At 36.8% G+C, this 19,088-nt stretch overlaps 1 pseudogene across 1 annotated transcript in view; it reads left to right on the plus strand.

The window, feature by feature from the left end:
* The first annotated feature begins 16,776 nt into the window (after positions 1 to 16,776).
* LOC308641545 (nischarin-like) overlaps positions 16,777 to 19,088 on the plus strand; it is a 69,214-nt pseudogene continuing 66,902 nt past the window's right edge. The window contains exon 1 of the transcript in view: positions 16,777 to 16,867. The product of the transcript in view is annotated as a nischarin-like (transcript). The remainder of the gene's footprint in view (positions 16,868 to 19,088) is intronic.

Consider the following 19,088-nt stretch of genomic DNA (forward strand, 5'->3'; position numbering starts at 1 on the left):
TTCATTTTCTCACAGTTCTGGTAGCAGAAATTCATTTTCTCACAGTTCTGGTAGCAAAACTCTGCATTCAAGGGGTCTGCAAGTTTGGTTTCTCCTGCGGCCTCTCTCTGTGGTCTTTCTTCTTCGGTGTCCTCACAAGTCCTTTATTCTGCACTTATGCATCTCTGGTGTCTCTTCTTACAAGGACACCAGTCAGATCAGATGAGAGGATCTGCCCTAATGGCCTCCTTTTAATTTAAGCACCTCTTCAAGACTCTTTCTCCAAACACAGCCACACTCTGAGTTGCTGGTGAGGGGTGAGGGTTTTAACATATGAATTTGAGGGACACAATTCAGTCCATTATAGGGAGCTTTGGGGCAAACATAGAAGGTGATATATTAAGATGAAAACATTAATAAGTCTTAGGAATAATTACTTTTCAAATAATCATTTAAAAATTCCTTGTCCTAGAATGATTTTAAAAGGTGGACCATTCTGTTTGATGGTGAATCTGTCAGCAAATTTGAAAATGCCTGAATTACATGATTTATAGTTAACAAAGTGAAAACCCAAGGTGATTTCAGCTATAGAGCGATTCATCAAGTATAAATCAGGACAGGAAGGATCTTAGGACACAACCTGAGTTAGAGAGAAGGAAGAAGTATATGCAAAATTTTTCTCCCTTACAAACTTAGGAAAGTCCAAGCAGAGTGGTATAACAAAGCCTGGCTCCTCTGGTAATTGTGTTGATCCAGCTCTTGGGCCAGCATGCTTTTGATGCTCCAGCGAAGTAGAAAAGAGTGCATAGATTTTCAAGGCTGCAACTCAAGCCAGAGGTGTGCAGTTAACGTGCAAGACAGGAAAAAATTGTAATATATGGCTTCCAAATTTATACTCTTCCTGACCCAGGTAATGAAACATGAACCACACATCCAGCTTTTGATAAAGTAGTGCTCAGTTGTGCAGTGAGGGACTGTAAGTCGGTATTTATTTCTCTGGCTGCCATCCTAACTTGTCCTTGACTGTCAAGGTTTTCCCATTAACCCCTTTCTCTGAGGACTCCAAGGAGGTTGGCTCCAAATGATGAAGTCTTACTACATTCACCACCCATCCTATGCATTTCTGTTTGCTCCTGATAATCTCTGTCCTGTGTCATTGCTGTTATTACAGTGATAACATCTCATTGAATGATTACAAATTTCCCAATGAAGAAAGAGAGGCAATTTCTGTGCAACTAGCCTCCAGTAAGGAAAAAGCAGGCTGTCAGGATTCCCTATCTCAGAGATGAACCTGACCCCAGGAATGACCCTGGATGGAGACATTATCCCCCTTTTGCATATTACATTATAGCAATGGAGGTTCACTGACCCAGGTTTTGGGACTGAAAAAAAAAGAAGAAGAAGACTGCAAGTGATATAAAATGGAAGGCTTTATAAATATTAAATACTGATAGCCATCATCAACAGAGTATATCAACAATAAAATATTGCTTAATGGTCCAGATGAAAGAGGTCATGGGGTGGAGATGCACAGAAGAGGAAAAAAGAGCACAAGGAAGAGGGAAGGGAAGAGAAAAGGAGAATTTAATGACTGATATAGGCAACACTGTTCTAGATCTTCAGGAATCTGTCACCTTGATACCCATGTGACTCAGCATAAAAATATTTCTGAAGAGAGAGCATAGAATGAAATACCAGACTTAGCTCCAAGGCAGGATGAGCTGTGTGGGTGGGTGGATGGGAGTAGGAGTGCAAGTGTGTATAAATGTGGGACAGAGGAAGGTTGACTTTGGGAAGAAACAGGATCAGTCTCTGCAGGAGTGGAACTGAAAGGAGGGGCTTCATGTCAGCTTATGAGGGATAATGAAGCAGATCCAGCACTCACTGCTTCCTGGAAAGGGCCACTGCAACACAAAGAAAAAGAACAAAGACCAGTGACAGTCCAGAGAATAAAAGAGTCGTTTAATCATTGGGAGAAGAAAGATTGTGACCCTGGGATGAGTTCACTCGTGCAGCCTGTGGAGTGGGGGGCTGCTTGCCCAGTGAAGAGTTGGGAGATTCCCTCAGGAAAATGGTATGAGGGAGCTCACAAGCCTAACTGGGATGGCACAGAGGCAGCAGAATTAGGATTTCAGCTGACAACATCTCCCAGCAACCTTGGAGAATAAAAGATCATGGGAGATATTGGCAGATTCATAATCACTCTCTGTCTTCTATGGCAAGAGCTGAAAGGAGGGTTTGAAGAGCTCCCAGAAATGAGCAGAGGTTCAGTGGCATGAGAGTGCAGTCTGCCACCTGCGTGCAGCCAGGCGATACCATGTTAGGATGCATTCAACACAGGGATTTTTAAGAGTGTGTTAACCACATTTTCATTGCTGTGATAAAATACCTGAAAAAAATTCAAAGTGGAAAGATTAATTTTGGCTTTTGGTTTCAGAGGTTTCTGTCCACAATCTGTCAACTCTATTGCTTTGGGTCTGAGGAGAGGCAGGAAGAAGAGTTTGGTGGAAGAAAGCTGCTCAGCTCATGTTAGCCAGGAAGTAGACAGAAAGAAGAAAGGGTCAGGGAGAAGATAGAGTCCTCAAGGGTATACCCCCAATGACCCACACTCTTTAACTAGGTTCCAGCACTTCCCAATAGTCCATTTATTAATCCATCAATGGATTACTTTATTGATGAGATCAGAGTCCTCATGATTCAATCACTTCCCCAAAACCCCACCTCCAAACATTGCTAAATTGGGAACCAAACCTTCAACACATAAGCCTCTGGATATAAGACTTTGAACATTCCAGATCCAAACCATAATGAAGAGTTTCAAAGCCACTGAGAAATGAACTCTGGTATTACATAAAGTTTAATGAACATAGGAGTACAAAATCAGAATTTCATTTCATTGTGTGGGTTTAGGACAATGATATAAGTTCTATGAGCCTCATTTTCACATTCTGATGTGAAAATGGGACTAATAAGAATTGCCTCATAAAGGTGCTGAAATGATGTATATGAAACATAATACAAATATTTATTGAGCACCTAGTATGTGCTGGAACTGAATATGAACTTAAGATTCAACACTAAGTAAGAAATGCAAAGCTTTGGCCCCTGTGGGGGTCCAGGAGCCTAATAATGTGACAGGGCCTGATTCCCCTCAAAATCAGGTTGGAAATATCAGACCAGGTTCAGAAAATGCAATGGAGGTAGACAAGATATGAGGGGCCTGGGGTGCAGCTCTGGGATGCAGGTGGGCATCTGGTGTGAGAGGACTGGAGTCCAGCTATGGAATGGAGGTAGAAGTGGTATGAAGCACGACTGAATTTGGCCTCAGAAAACACCTTGTCTGACCATCCAGGCTTCTCTCCCCCTCTGTGGTGATCATGGAGGCCTTGTGTTCCAGGTGGTGTAACTATAGATTTATAAGAGCTTTGAAACCTGCTCTGACCTTAGTGGACACTAAATTTTAACCGTTATGTTGTATCACTGAGTTCTCAGAATTTATCTGCTACCTCAGCCTGGTCCTGCCTATCTTACTAGGGAACCTGAGGAATGGCGATGTGGCTTACCACATAAATGAGCTTGGAAGCAGAACCTGCTCCATTTGAACACTAAGATAATGGTATCCCTGGATGACACCTTCATTGCAGCTCACTGAGAAACCCTGAGTGAGAAGCACTCCTGACCCACAGGGACTGTGAGATAGTAAATGTTTCATTGTTTTAAGGCTTCTAAATTTTGGAGTATTTGGCTACATAATGATAACTAATACAAACTCATGTGTTCATCAAGAGGTAAATGGATAAATTGTATAACCATATATAGGAATGGCCTTTGGTAATAAAAAATAATGAACTATTTATTGATGCATACCACCACATGGCTGAGTCCCCAAACGGCTATGCTGAATCTCAGAACCAGATCAAAAAGAATATATACTACAAGACTTCATTGATATAAAAATCTAGAAAATGTGAATGGTTTGGCAGCGAAGAAAGCAGATTAGCAATTGCCTGGGAGTGGTGAGGTGGGGACAAAGGATTATCAGGAGGAATGAGGAAACTTTGCAAGGTGTTGGATATATTCACTATCTTGACTGTTGTGTTAATTCCACAGGTATAAATAGATAAGACTTATCAAATTGAGCTCTCTAAATTAGTGTTCCTTATTATATTGCAATTAGAATCATAAAGCTGTTAAAAATACTTTTGTCTGGCTACATGACTCTACAATGACAGATTTTGTTTTTCAAAGTGATTTTTCCCCAGTTCTTTCAGAAAAGCTAGTTTAGTATAGTTTGAATCTCCTTCCATAGAATTAATAAATAATAATAGGACCCATCAGGTAAGAGTACACAGTAAACATCACTCAAGAATTAGAGAACTCAAAGTGGTAAATGGACTTTTATAATAATAAACAGAAAGCAGGGGGAACTACCCCCATAGACTTATGACAGAGGGTCACCACCCACTTGACCCCAAAGGATAGAATATTGAGGAAAGAAGGATTATTCTAGAGCATTAAAACTGAATCAGCTTTGTCCTGCTAGGTTTCAGCCTTGCCTGGGACCCATGACTCTTTCATCCTTTTCTCTCTCTTGCTTTTGGAATAGGAGTATATATCACAGAACTGACCTACCACTATAGTTTAGAAACAGACAATTTGTTGTCTTATGGTTTCATTGATTCACAAATAGAAATTTTGTCTTAGAATGAACAATATTCTGAAGCTCACTCATATCAGAATCAGATGGTATTTAAATGAGATTTTGAATTTGGAGTTTATACTAGAGTGGGTTAAGACTTGAAGACAATTCTCACATTGTCCTTCCCCCTTCTCACATGCAGAGGGAGGAGTGTTATTGGTTAAATTGCATCACCCCCTAAAATTTGTTTGTTGAAGACCTAATGTCCTAATAGGTCTTTAAAGAAATAAGATCAAATGAGTCATTGGAATGAGATCTAACCCAATATGATTAGAGTTCTTAGAAGAAGAGTTTAAGATACAGTCACATCCAGATGGAAGACCTTGTGGAGATAGAAGACCCCATCTGTAACAAGAAGAGAGGCCTTGAAAGACACACCCCTGTGGATACCTTTATCTCAGACTTTAAGCCTCCACAGCTATGAGAAAATAAATTTCAGTTGTTTAGGCCACCCAATCTGTGTTACTTTGCTGTGTCAGTTCTAGCAAAGGAATACAAACCCAAATACAGGAAGCAAAACTGACAGAACTAAAAAGAGGAACAGACAGATCCATAATTATAGTTGTAGCTGTCAACATCCCTGTTTTAGTAGCAGATAGAACTAGTTTCCAAAAATCAGTAATGATATAATAATATTATCAACTAACTAGATGCAATTGTTATTGATATTGTAATTTGCTATTGTGATTGCTTTATAATTGTAAAGTGACACTTATATAGTACCATCAAACAAGAACAGAACACACATTCTTTCCAAAGTGCATGTGGAATATTCACAAAAATAGACCAATGACTAAACCAACATTAACACATTTCAAAGAATTGAAATCATAAATATGTATAGTCAAAGGAAAAAAAAAGAGAAAAGACACAAACTACCAGTAACTACCAGTAAAGGAGATATCAAGTAGACCATGTTGACTTTATAAGAATGGAATACTAAAAACAACACTGCACATACAATTTTATGACTTAGATGAAATGAACTAATTTGACAGAAATGACTAAATTGACAAATAGATGTAGAATTTTATGATGATGAAAATGAGAAACTGAAGAGTCTTTAGTAAAGAATTTGAATTCATAAAGATCTTTAAAACATCTATTTGCAAAGGTTATTTTAATAGAGAATCCCACTTAAAATTTAAGAGGAATAAATATTAATTCTAAATATACCTTTCAGAAGAAAAGAGAATAGAAAATGCCAAATATCTTTCTTGGTCAGGATTATCCTTATTCTGAAATTAGAAAAAGTACTGCAAGAAAATGATTCTATAGACCAATATCCCTCATGAACACAGATGAAAAAAAGTCTTCAACAAAATATTTTAAAACTGAATGTAAGAATACATGGAAATAATATAATTATCATGGACCAAGTAGGGTTTATCTCAGGAATGCAAGGTTGGTAAATATTTGAAAATTACTGAAGGTAATCCATCAAATTAGTATTCTTTTTAAAAAATTTGTTCTTTTTAGATATACAAGAAGTAGAGTGTATTTTGATATATTATACATACATGGAGTATAACTTATTCTAATTAGGATATCATTCTTATGGTCGAACATAATGTGGGGCTACAATGGTCATATATTAATATATGAACATAGAAAAGTTATGTCAGATTCATTCTACTGTGTTTCCTATTCCCATCTCCCCTCCCTTCCCTTTATCTAATTCAATGAACTTCTATCCTTGCCCCTCTTATTTTGTGTTAGATCCACATATCAGAGAGAACATTCAACCTTTGTTTTGGGGGGATTGGCTTATTTCATTAGCATGATAGTCTCCAGTTCCATCCATTTACTGGCAAATCCATAATTTTATTCTTCTTTATGCCTGAGTAATATTTCATTGTGTATATACACCACATTTCTTTATCCATTCATCTATTGAAAGGCACCCAGTTTGGTTTCATAGGTTAGGTTTTGTGAATTGAGCTGCTAAAACATTGATGTGACTATAGTATGCTGGTTTTAAGTCCCTTGGGTATAGACCAAGGAGTGGGATAACTGCGTCAAATGGTGGTTCCGTTCCAAGTTTTCTAATGACTCTTCATACTGCTTTCCAGAGTGATTACACCAATCAAATTAATATTCTAAAGGAGAAAATCTACATGATTCTATCCATAGATGAAGAAAAATATTCAACAAAATTCAGCATTCATTTCCATATAAAAATGTTCAAGTGAACTTGGAAAACAAGGGGATTTCTACAACCTGATAAAATTCATCTATAAAAATCTCAGCACCAAGTCACACTTAATGGTGAAAGATTTGTTTCCCCCAAGATCAGGAATAAGGTAAAGATTTTCAGTTGTACTACCAGCATTTAACACATATTGGAAGGCCTTGCCATTGCAAAAATTAATACAAATATATAAAGATGTATATGTAAAAGAGTAAAAATTAAAAATGACCCTATTCGTAGAAGATGTAATTATGTAGAAAATCTCAAAGAATCTGCAAAAAAAAATGTAGACTAAAATGTGAGTTTAGTAAAGTCATAGGATACATAGTCAATTGAAACACAAAAAGGCTTCACATTTCTCTATACTAACAACATCTAATTATAAATCAAAAAAATATAAATAGACATTTATAATAGCTCCAAAAAATAAAATACAAAGGTATAAAAAAAGTCAAAAAATTTGAAGGATCCACCTGCTGAAAATCATAAACTGTTAATGAAAGAAATCAAGATATAAATAAGTCAAAAATGTTCATTCATTCATTCATTGGAAAGTTCAATATAGTAAATATCTTCATTCTATCCATAATAACCTATAAAGTTGAGGAACATGATTCTAGTCAAAAATCTCAACAGAAATTTTTAAAAATACAGACAAACCTGTTTTCAAATTTATATATAAAGGCAAAGGAAGTAGAATAGTTAAACAATTTTTTTAAAGTTACAATAATCACACTTTCCCAATTTATAAATTTCTATGAAACTACAGTAAAATCACTGTATTATTATTCAAGACATAAACACAATCATCAAAACAGAATGAAGGAACCCAAAATACACTCACTCAAATATGGGCATTTGAATTTTGACAGGTAGAAAAATATTTTAGTAGAGCAATTATAGATTTTTCAAGAGTATTGCAACAATTAGACATCCACATGCAAAAAAAAAAAAAAATCCTTGATCTAAACCTTGCAACTTACAACACCCGAATAATAATAATAGATGCAAATTTAAAGAGTCAATTAAAACATTTCTATGAGAAACCATAGGAGAAAATGTTCATGATCTGGTGATAAGCAAAGAGTACCTAGACTGTACCCAAAGTATGAACTATAAAACAAAAATTTAATAATTTGGACCTGTAGAAATCTTTAATAATTCTGCTCTGTGAAAAGCACTATTATAGGAATAGAGACAAACTTCAGATGTGCTAAATTATTTTCAATGTATTTTTCTGACAAAGGACTTATATCTCTAATATATAAAAAGTTCTCAAAACTCAACAATATTAAAAGGCATCCAATTGAAAAAATATGCATAAAACTTGAACAGACACCACTAAGATTATATTGATGGCAAATAAGCACATGAAAAAAATGTTCAGCATCATTAGCTATTTGGGAAATTGAACCTTAAAACATAATGATGTACTCCCACAAATCTATCAGAATGATCAAAATAAACAACACCAATAATGCCAAGTGCAAGTGAGAATGTGGACAATTGGAACACACAAGCATTACTCTTGGCCTCACAAAGTGATACAACCACTGTGTAAAACAACATGGCGTGTTCTCATAAAATTTAATAATACCTATTATATGACCCAGCTATCTCACTCCTGAGTATTTATAGATATGAAAATATATATTCACACAAAAACCTATAAATGAATATTTATAACAGCTTCATTCATTATCATTATTTTTTCATTTATTATTCTTTTTAGTTATGATAGGACACCAGGATACACCTTGATATAATCACAAAAGCACATAATCCAACTGGTTCTGATTCAGTTTCAAGCACTTCATTCTCATATCCCTCTGCTCCCCGACCCCCACTCCACAGATCTCTCTTCAATTCATTTACAGTTTACTTTTTTTTTTTTTTAATTAGAGTCCCGTGGACACACCCCATGCTGGGACCCACCCTAGCAGCATTCATCCCACCGTTCTTCCCTTTTCTAGGTCCCCCTTCCTCCTGCTAATCCCCTTTGTCTACTCTACTGATCTTTCCTCTAATTGGATGTAACTTTCTCTCCCCTCTTTTTTCCCCTGGCTCTCTCTTGTAACAACTTCACTCTTTTTTTTTTTTTTTTTTTTTTTTACAATGTATTAGACTTAATTTTTTTTTATTGGTTGTTCAAAACATTACATAGTTCTTGATATATCATATTTCACACTTTGATTCAAGTGGGTTATGAACTCCCATTTTTACCCCATATACAGATTGCAGAGTCACATCAGTTACACTTCCATTGATTTACATATTGACATACTCATGTCTGTTGTATTCTGCTGCCTTTCCTATCCTCTACTATCCCCCCCTCCCCTCCCCTCCCCTCTTCTCTCTCTACCCCCTCTACTGTAATTCATTTCTCCCCCTTGTATTATTTTTCCCAACAACTTCACTCTTAAGAGTCAAAAGATGAAATGACTTAGGTTTAAAGTTTAACAAGTGAACAGTCTATGATATACACAAAGGCCTTAAGCTGAGTGACAACAGCCAATGTCTTCAGGTACAAATTATATGATTCTGATTATATGACATTAAGGGAAGGCCAATACCACAGCGGAGAACAGATCAGTGTTTCCCCGCGTTAGTGGTGGGGAAAGATAGGACTTGGATGTGATTTCTTTATTCTTGTCACTTGTTCTGTTAATTCGTTTTCAGTATTCATGAATATTTCTATTCTTCTGAGAGCCTAGAGTTTTGGAATACAAGACAAAACAATAAATTGTCTATATTTTTCTTTTATTTCCTGCTGTGTGTTTCCTTCCCTAGGACAGTGAACATGGGAGACTACCAGCAGGAGGAGGTAACCCTGTTAATGCTTATTTCCTGATGAGCAAACGGACGTCTGGATAGCTTAACAACTTGCCCAAGTTCACATAGAGAATTGGAGGTCAAAGTGCATTCCCAAGTGAGTCATAAGATTAATATCTTAATGAAATGATAAGAATTACCAGGAAAGCAGAGAACTTTTGCTGGGGTGAGCAAAGCAAGAAGACCACATTATGACTTGTGAGCTCTAGGTATCTTTGGCTTTGGGGCCCCTTTTCCCATATATAATATCAATCTTAAACTTTTTTTTGGCAGTATAACTGTGTGTATGCATGTGCACATGAATGTGTATGTTTGTTGGAGATGGAGCCTGGGACCTTGCAAATACCAGGCAAGTATTCAACCACTGAGCTACATCCCCAGCCCTCAATATAACTTTGACTATATTAACTTCTTTTTCCTATTTCAGGAAAAAAATAATGGATTTACAAGGCTCTAACTTATTTTCTCTCTCTCTCTCTCTCTCTCTCTCTCTCTCTCTCTCTCTCTCTCTTTCTTTTTTTTTGCTTGTGGTTCATTTCCTGTAATTTTCTACTTACATGACCCTAAGAGAAGCAAAGCATTAGGGAATGTCTCCTTCCTCACTCAGCATTGCTTCTCATCTCCCATGCAAGCTCTGCAAGGTTCTCTGATCCACTGCTGGTGGTCCATGCTAGTTGCCACTGGAATGTCATTGTCTTGTTTCATACTTTGAAGATCTGAAGGATCAGTCTGTGTGTTTACTCTTTAACCTATAAAAGTTTATTTTTGTGCTGATTTTATAAGAAACTACTCTATATGGTATACTGGTGGACACGTGTTATACATTTGTACAAAACCTTGGAATGTACAACATCGAGAGTGAACCAAGTATAATCTATGGACCTTGGAGGATAAGGATGTGTCATGTTAGTTTCCTTAATTATAACAAATACATCACTCAGCTGGGGAATACTCACAATCAGGGAGGCTGGGCATGTATGGGAGAGGGGAGTATTATAGAAAATACCTACTGTCTCAGTTTTTCTATGAACCTAAAAGTGTTCTAAAGAGTAAAGCTTAATCATAGACAAGGACAATGCCTGGCTTCAAAGATAAGCTTCATTTCCTTACAGGTTTTTCTGTTCCCTTCCATACCATCTGCCAGAGAATAGTCAGACACAAACTTGTGGCCAGTGAGGACAGTCATCTACACACCTTACCCTTTACTCATGAGAGGAAGAACAATGGCTGTGATCCACAATCCTGTGATCTAGAAGACTGTCAGGAGAAACAAGGGCTTTCAGCACTTTCCCAAGGACTTAGTGTAAACATCACGGCCTCTTCCCTTTCTCCTTCCTTGACTATTTTGATAAAAGAGTCTATACTTCACCACTGGCAGATAGTGTTACAGAGTTTCTCTGAGGTCACGGAGGAAGCCTGCTAAATAGATTGTTTAGTATTTAGTATCTCACTGTTACAAGGATTATATTTGACAGGCTATTTAGCTAAAAACAAGGAAAAGGAAGACAATCTTGCAAAAGTAGTTGTTGAAATAAAATGTATTTAACTTGTCATGAACGGAACATTAATAAATGCATTTCTGTTCCTAAAAATAAGTAAAGCTTAATAAAAATAAAACTTTTGTGGTCTTCCACATGTATTAAGGGCTCTCAGTGATGTGCCTAACAGATGCTCTGTCTGCGAAGCAGTCAATAGGAATTGAGAAAGTTCTTTAAATTTCTTAGAGGATAGGCATGATAGCAGCATCATGACAATGATAACACTTCTCACTTCAGACTTTCTTCAGGGAAAGGGTGAATACAGTTTCCACATTGATAGACAAATGCATTTCAACTTATGGGTCTTCACACTTCCTTTTCAGTAGAATAACCCAAACTGGTTCCTTTCACCCATACCTAAATACCATCATTATCACATAATGATTAAGATAAAAAAGAACCAAGAAGAGATGAAAATTAAATAAATCCATACAATATCTGAGAGAGACCAAAAAAAGGGCAATTCCTGGTAACATTTCCTGATTAGTTGGGACAGGAAGTTAGGGTTAGGGTTAGGGTTAGGGTTAGGTTCTTTTGTCTCTTGCCCATTATGTGCCTTTATTCATGTGTTCGTTTTCCCTCAGGTACTCTGTTTCCTCTTCCATTTATTTATTAGTCTCCTGGTCAACTTTCAGAACCTAATCATCAAAAGCACCTATTCTACGGCTGCTTTCCAGATTCTTTCTCTTAGAATCAATATTTCTGTTCCTTCCATGGAAATTCTACTCATCTCTGCCTCTACTACAAAAGGTATTGTAGTCCATTATGATATATCTTTCCTTTCGGCTTGGGAGATGTGTCAGTCAGCTTTTCATTGCTGTTACCAAAATAACTGACCAGAACAACTCAGAGTTGGAAAAGTTTATTTTGGCTCATGGTTTCAAAGGTTTAATCCATGGTTGGCGGGTTCCATCACTGTGGGCCTGGGGTGAGGCAGAACATCATGGTGGAGGATATCTGCTCAGCTCATTAATGCCAGGAGGCAGAGAGAGACAAAGAGAGAGGAGAAGGGGCCGGAGGCAGAATGTTTCGGTTTGGATCTGAGATGTTCCCCAAAAGCTTCTGTGTTGATACAGGAATGTTCAGAAGTAAAATGATTGGATTATGAGAGCCATAATATAATCAGTCCATTCTAGTTTGAATGGACTTACTAGTGGTAACTGTGGGCATGTGGGGCATGGTTGGAGGAGGTAAGTAACTAGAGGCATGCCCTGCAAAGTTTCATCTTCCCTGTGGCCCCTTCCTCTTTCTCTCTCTGTTTCCCAGTGGTAATGAGTTGAGCAGCTAAAATCCACCCTGCTGTTCTGCCTCACTCAGGCCCAGAGTGACGAAACCTGCCAGCTATAGACAGAACCTCTGAAACCATGAGCCAAAACAGACTTTTTCAACTCTAAGTTGTTCTGGTCAGGTATTTTGGTCATGGTGGCAAAAAGCTAACTAATACAGAAGGATTTAAGTAGTTGCTGAATTTGAGTATTGCATTGAAGTCCTTTCTTTAGATTCAGATTGCTATAATCCCTTCCAGGCGCCCCCCCCCCAGGTATCTTGATTTGAAAGATGTAAAATATGCAAGCATTGAAGAGCTAATGCATGCTGCCAAGACCTTCTGACAATCCTCAGTTTCTCTGAAATGATGTACTTCAAAGAACTTATTAAGGATTCTGGAAGCAGACACTGAGTTAAGTCCCAATGTATTAGATCAAGTAGTTCATTAGAAAACACCAGGGCCATATAAAAACAAGTTCCAAAATTTCCTTTCATCACAAAGTCCTTAGTAGAAGCCAGTGTGCTCAGGAAGAAATGCCTATACTTCCCCAATTCCGGGCTCTCAATGGGAATATATGTATTGGTCTTACTCCTACCACTTCTTTACTCCAACTTCTTCAAGATTATCAGTGCAATAACATATTTAACCATGGCAGCAAACTTCCCAATATGTGTACTTTGTAAATGGCATTATTTGTTTCTTTTATATATTGCAAAATTGCTTTTCCTTAAAAAAATTCCTGTAAGTTAGGTATTGCTGTTACCATTTAATAATGACCAAATAAATTATGATTAGGCCAAAATGATTAGATATATTTTAAATGATCCTATTGGTTATAAGACCAACCATCTCTCTTCCTCTAGCCAGTCTACAGCATATGGGGTGGCAGTAGGGATAGAGGTCCCTGTGGGGAAGAACATTCCTAAAGTGGCTGAAGTGGCCCAACATGTATCACTTCACACCTCACAAGTACTTTGTTCAAAGTAGGCGCCCATGAAATGTTAGGGTTACTTCTGTTGCTTAATATGTATGTGAACTTTTGGTAATTTGCAAAATAAAAAACCAAGGAGAACGTGCTTTTAACTGCAAAAAGAAAGGGGGGCTTCAGGTTTTGAGAAAAGTAAAACAAGACATGAAAGATGATGTCTTCAGAAGTTCATGTTGCACATTCACTGGCCTTACATTTCCACACTCTCAGAGGAGGCTGTGAACACCTGAGCATCTCTGTTGTCTGTACTTCCTACACTGTCTTTCTAAGAATGTGGGAAGAAAGAAGAGGTACGACACTAACTTCACTCATCATCATTTGAAATTGTTGGGATATAGGAAGAGGGATGATATAATGAAGGTTTTATGCTTTTGTTTTGTTTTGTTTTAATGGAACTCTCCTGGTGTTTAGGACTTACTCTCTTCTGGGATTTCTGTATCTGGGTATGACTGGCAGCAGGGAGAGAGGCAGGTAGTGGGGAAGACTCAGATCCTATCAAGGTACTGGAAGCACAATAGAGAATGTATTTTCAGTTTTCAGGATTTGGGAGTCACAGTTTCAATGCATGTTATAAACCTCCCCCCCATGATCCATTATGGTGTGTAATAAAGTGGGTCTTAAAACTACCACATACCAGCAGGTTTCTGTGGCTCCAGTTTTGGCTTTTGACATCTATGTGAATATTTTCTGTTACTTCTGTGGGTCTGTCCCACAGCCTGGGAAGTTCTCTTTAAAGTAAAGATCTATATAACAAAAGAGCTCATCATCAAATTATCAAATATTTAAGTTAGGACCTGATAGTGGTGCTTAAGGCAGATGTATCAATTTGGTAGAATCACATAAGATTATACATCTCCATTTACTCATCTGCAGGGATAGTATCACTTATAATACTGATGACCAACCCTGTTGTGAAGATTCAGTGGGAGAATATATAAAGATAGCTTTACAGCCTGTAAAAGAGCTATACAATATTTACTCCTTATTCTTAACTATTTTTAAAATTGAAATTTATAAAATCTAAAACAACGATAATAAAATCATTCACAAAAAGGGTCAAGTTTAACATTCATTTGGGAATTCGACATAAAACAATCCTTTTAAAATGTGCTTTTATGCCATGTGGACATTGATTTATCATAAATTATTCATTGTGTCTTTGAGGCTTGTTTAATCAGACAAAGATAATCAGAAAACGTGTAGGGCTAAGCGACTTGAGATACGAGCTCACAGGCTCACAGAGGATCTTTGTTGCCTAAGAAAAAATTCTGGCATAGAGCTGGGAGTCCTGGGCCAGCAGGATTTCTGTTTTCTTTCCTCTTCCTTCCTTCATCTTTTTCCCCCTGGGAGGTCTTGCAATACCACTTTCTCACAGTTTTCTAGGGCTCAATAGAGCTACGTGGCTCTTAGTTCATCAAATTTCAAAGGCATCAGTAAAGTTTCATGCAGATTTGCAAACACCAGGAAAAAAGAGAACAGATTCTGTCAAATTTGGAATCAAAATTAATTTTTCATAAACAAAGCATGATCTTATTAAAGTAGCACCTTAGATGGACAAGTCAATTTCCTCAATGCTGTATAAGAAACACTGTGCAGTGGATATATGCCCAGGGAAAAAGGATGCTAGAATAACCAAAATAATTTTAAGCAGTGAGGAAAAAGACAGCTCAGTGTTTCTAAATTTATTACTATAAGGGAGGAAGTTCAGAAAACTCTCACTATGATATCGAATGCCACTTTCCTATTGGCTTAGGGAGCCCCATATTGAACAAAATAACGCCAAGCTTAGAATGAAGGTAAGCTTGAACCTTGAGCAAGATGTAAACCATCATCACTCTTCTTTTGGAAGACTTAATGGGAATATAACAAAAGAAAAAAAATTGATTTCCATTAGGAATTTTGCCAAGCAACAATGCCATAGTCCTATTTACTGGGAAGTAATTGTAAAGTTTGACCAAGTATCATTATTTCAACTTTATTTCATATTGACAGGAATAAAAGTGATGCTCACATAGCTGACATTCTGAAAAATGCTTTCAAAGCATCATTACTGCAATGAGAATTTCAGAATGACTTTTTTCCTATCTTCTCTCACAATACAGCTTACATAGAATATTTTCCTTCTTTGCTTCTTTTTTGATTTTAAAATGATGCATCAAATTAAGTCAACCAAGACTTCAACTGGGGAGCACTCGTATTTCCTATATAGAGTTGGCAACAATGTAAACTGAGCCCAGTTTCCATTTCTTTAATATTCTGCAACTCCAAAAGCAAGTCTAGCTTTGTACTTTTGTTTAGTTGGAACTCACACAAACACTTCAGAAACTGATTCTGGCTGCAAAATGGGCTGAGAAAGAATGTTCCTTGACTGGTTGCAAGGGAAATGTAACCAAATGAACTAAGGAAGAAAAAAAGATGTAGTGTAAACAGCAGGAGTAGTAGGGCATATTGGAAGTTTGGTAAAACAAACAAACAAATAAACCCCATGGAATGTAAATATTCAAATTTATCACATCTCAAATTTATAAATGCAAATCAATATTCCATGGCCCAAGGGTCATTGATCTCAAGAGTTCTTAGTTCCACTGGTCACCATCGAGCAGAAAGGGGACTGGCTTCATTGCATTTCTTGTTTTATTGGTTTTGGAACTGCTGTCAATCTTTCTCCAAGAGGTTGACCCAATATTCCCATATACGTGTTTGCCATTATATGATGTTGGGACATGGAGTGTTTGCATTTACATGGCAAGAAGGAACTTAAACATAATTCTTAATTCCTATCAGGAAACCCCAAATGGAAATCTCAAAACTCCTCACCTAGTTTTGTCTTTAATCATATAGAAAACCTGAGGATCAGGGCACAAGGGCAATGCTGCTCTATATAAGTGTTTTGATCATATTGACTACAACACAAGCTCTTAAAGGCCAGTAAATATTAATCAGGGTTCATGTGTTCCCACACTTATGACATAGTACATCTCTTGAAAATCTGTAGCCCAGCTTCTCTTTTCTATTCATGTCAGAGGATGCCCATAAAAAAGATTGTGAACATTTCTTAGGAAAAAACAAACTTAAAAGCTAGTCTATCAATATATGAATTTCTGACTGTTGTGTAACTTGAGCTGCTAAATTCAATTTATTTTTATGCAAGACAGGTTAAAATCAAATAAAATTGACTTAATGTTTTGTCTTGAAGTGGTGTCCCAAGATTGAGACCATTTGACTTCTACCTCCATGTCTTAGCCCTACGACCTTAATATCAAGAGGAAGGGATAATGAGAAATGGCTTTATTTAAGGCTAAAGGAGGGAATTTCTTGGAGATTGTGGAAGTTAGGGAGAGCACAGATCCTTTGGACTATGGTTATGCTATACGTAAGTTCTTTCTTAGGAAAAGGTTTGATAATCTGAATGGAATGGTCAATGAACTCTGACTCAGTTTTCCAACTGTGCATTCCTTAATCATACCATAGGTTATAAATGGCAAATATTTTGGTAAGGAAAATTTTCTTCTGGTTTTGTTATGGACAGAATATTAGAATGCTGGTCACTTCAAAGACAAAGGTAAAGTTTCCAGAATCACCAGGACATTATTTCATGACTCAGGGCAGAAGGAAGCCAAGGAAGAAAGCTTTCTTCCCTCCTAGACAGAGAGGAAATGGAGGTTCCTCCAAGTGTAAAATAGCAGCTCTTGGCAGAAGGCTTCCCCATACACCTCAACTGTCTGTCCTTGATCATAGGTTTTACAGGAACAGACTAGTTGACAAAGAACATTGTTTGACTAACATTTTAACTTTTCATTTCTATTCATAGGGTAATTAGTAACTTCATCTTAGATGCATTTTGTCACTTATCTGCATCAGAAATTAATAACTGTCCATCTGGCATGAGGTGGGAGAGGGTAGAGAATTGAAGGAAACCAGTTTGCTGAAGAAGGTGATCACTAAATTTCACGGAGAAGACTGCACACCAGATTTCTCTGCTAGAAAAGTGACCAATATGATTCAGCCTTAAATAAAGCCATTTCTCATTATCCTCTCTCTTGATATGAAGGTGGTAGGTTTGAGACACGGAGATAGAAGTCAAATGGTCCCAATCTTGGGCCACCACTTCAAGACAAATATGAATAAGACATGACCAATATGATTCTGCAATATGTACACTCAGAAAAATGAGAAATTATATCCCATTGGTGTTTTCAAAAAATAAATAATTAATTAATATAGATACTAGTTTTAGAGCAGAAAGTTCCCATATATCCTCTTCCTCCTCCTAGTTTTCCCTCTTAAGAATGTGGGATAAATTGTTACAATTAATGAATCTCTATTGGTAAAGTTGCTGTTAATGAAAGACAGTTGTCAACCAGTGATCTTTTCTTTTATTAGAATTAGAATGAATGGAACAGACACTTCACAGAAGAAATACCATTGATCAATTGTATATGAAAAAGTATCCAAAATCTCCAGCAATTTGAGAAATGTAAAGCAAAACTACTCAAAGATTTTATTTCACTCTTGTCAAAATGGCAATCATCAACCATACAGGCAACAATAAATATTGGTGAGGATATGGTGAAAAAGGTACACTCATACATCGCTGGTGGGACTGCAAATTGGTGGAAACACTATGGAAAGAAACATGGAGGTTCCTTAGAAAACTGAAAATGGAACCACCATTTGACCCAGCTATCCCACTCCTTGGTTTTATAGCCAAAAGACTTAAAATCACCATATTATAGTGATGCAGCCACATCAATATTTATAGCAGCTCAATTCACAATAGCTATACTGTGGAACCAATCTAGGTGTCCCTCAATAGATGAACAGACAAAGAAAATGTGGTATATATACTCAATGGAATATTACTCAGCTTTAAAGAAGAGTGAAATTATGGTATTTTCCAGTAAATGGTTGAAGTTGGAGAATATCATGCTAAGCAAAATAAGGCAATCCCACAAAACCAAAGCCCGAATGTTTTCTCTAATATATGGATGCTAATTCACAATAAGGAAGAGGCACTAGGTAAGAATAGAGTTACCTTAGAGGGAAATGATGGGATAGGCGGGGATATGGGAATAGGAAAGATAGTAGAATGAAACAGACATTGTTACTGTCTGTATATATGTGACTACATGACCAATATGATTCTGCAATATGTACACTCAGAAAAATGAGAAATTATATCCCATTGATGTATAATATATCAAAGTACATAAATGCATTCTACTGTCATGTATAACTAATTAAAATAAATTAAAAAATAAAAAAGAATGTCTTTTTATGCTTGGTAGCTCATTTCTTTTCAGCACAGAGGAAGATTCTATTGTATGGATGTATCACATTTATTTATCCATTCACCTTTTGAAGGACATTTTGGTGGTTTCCATGTTTTGGTAATTATGAATAAAGCAGCTGAAAACATTTGTGCAAGGTTCTGCATAGCCATGAATTTGCAACTCATTTGGGTAAATACCAAAGGACACAAATGCTGGATTGTATAGTAAACTTAGTTTATCTTTTTAAGAAATTACCAAACTGTCTTCTAAATTCACTCTATCATTTTGTATTCCCATTGACAATAAAGTTTCTGTTGCTCT

Source organism: Spermophilus citellus (assembly GCF_964194105.1).
Source record: "Spermophilus citellus genome assembly, chromosome: 2".
In the NCBI taxonomy this organism is placed as follows: domain Eukaryota; kingdom Metazoa; phylum Chordata; class Mammalia; order Rodentia; family Sciuridae; genus Spermophilus; species Spermophilus citellus.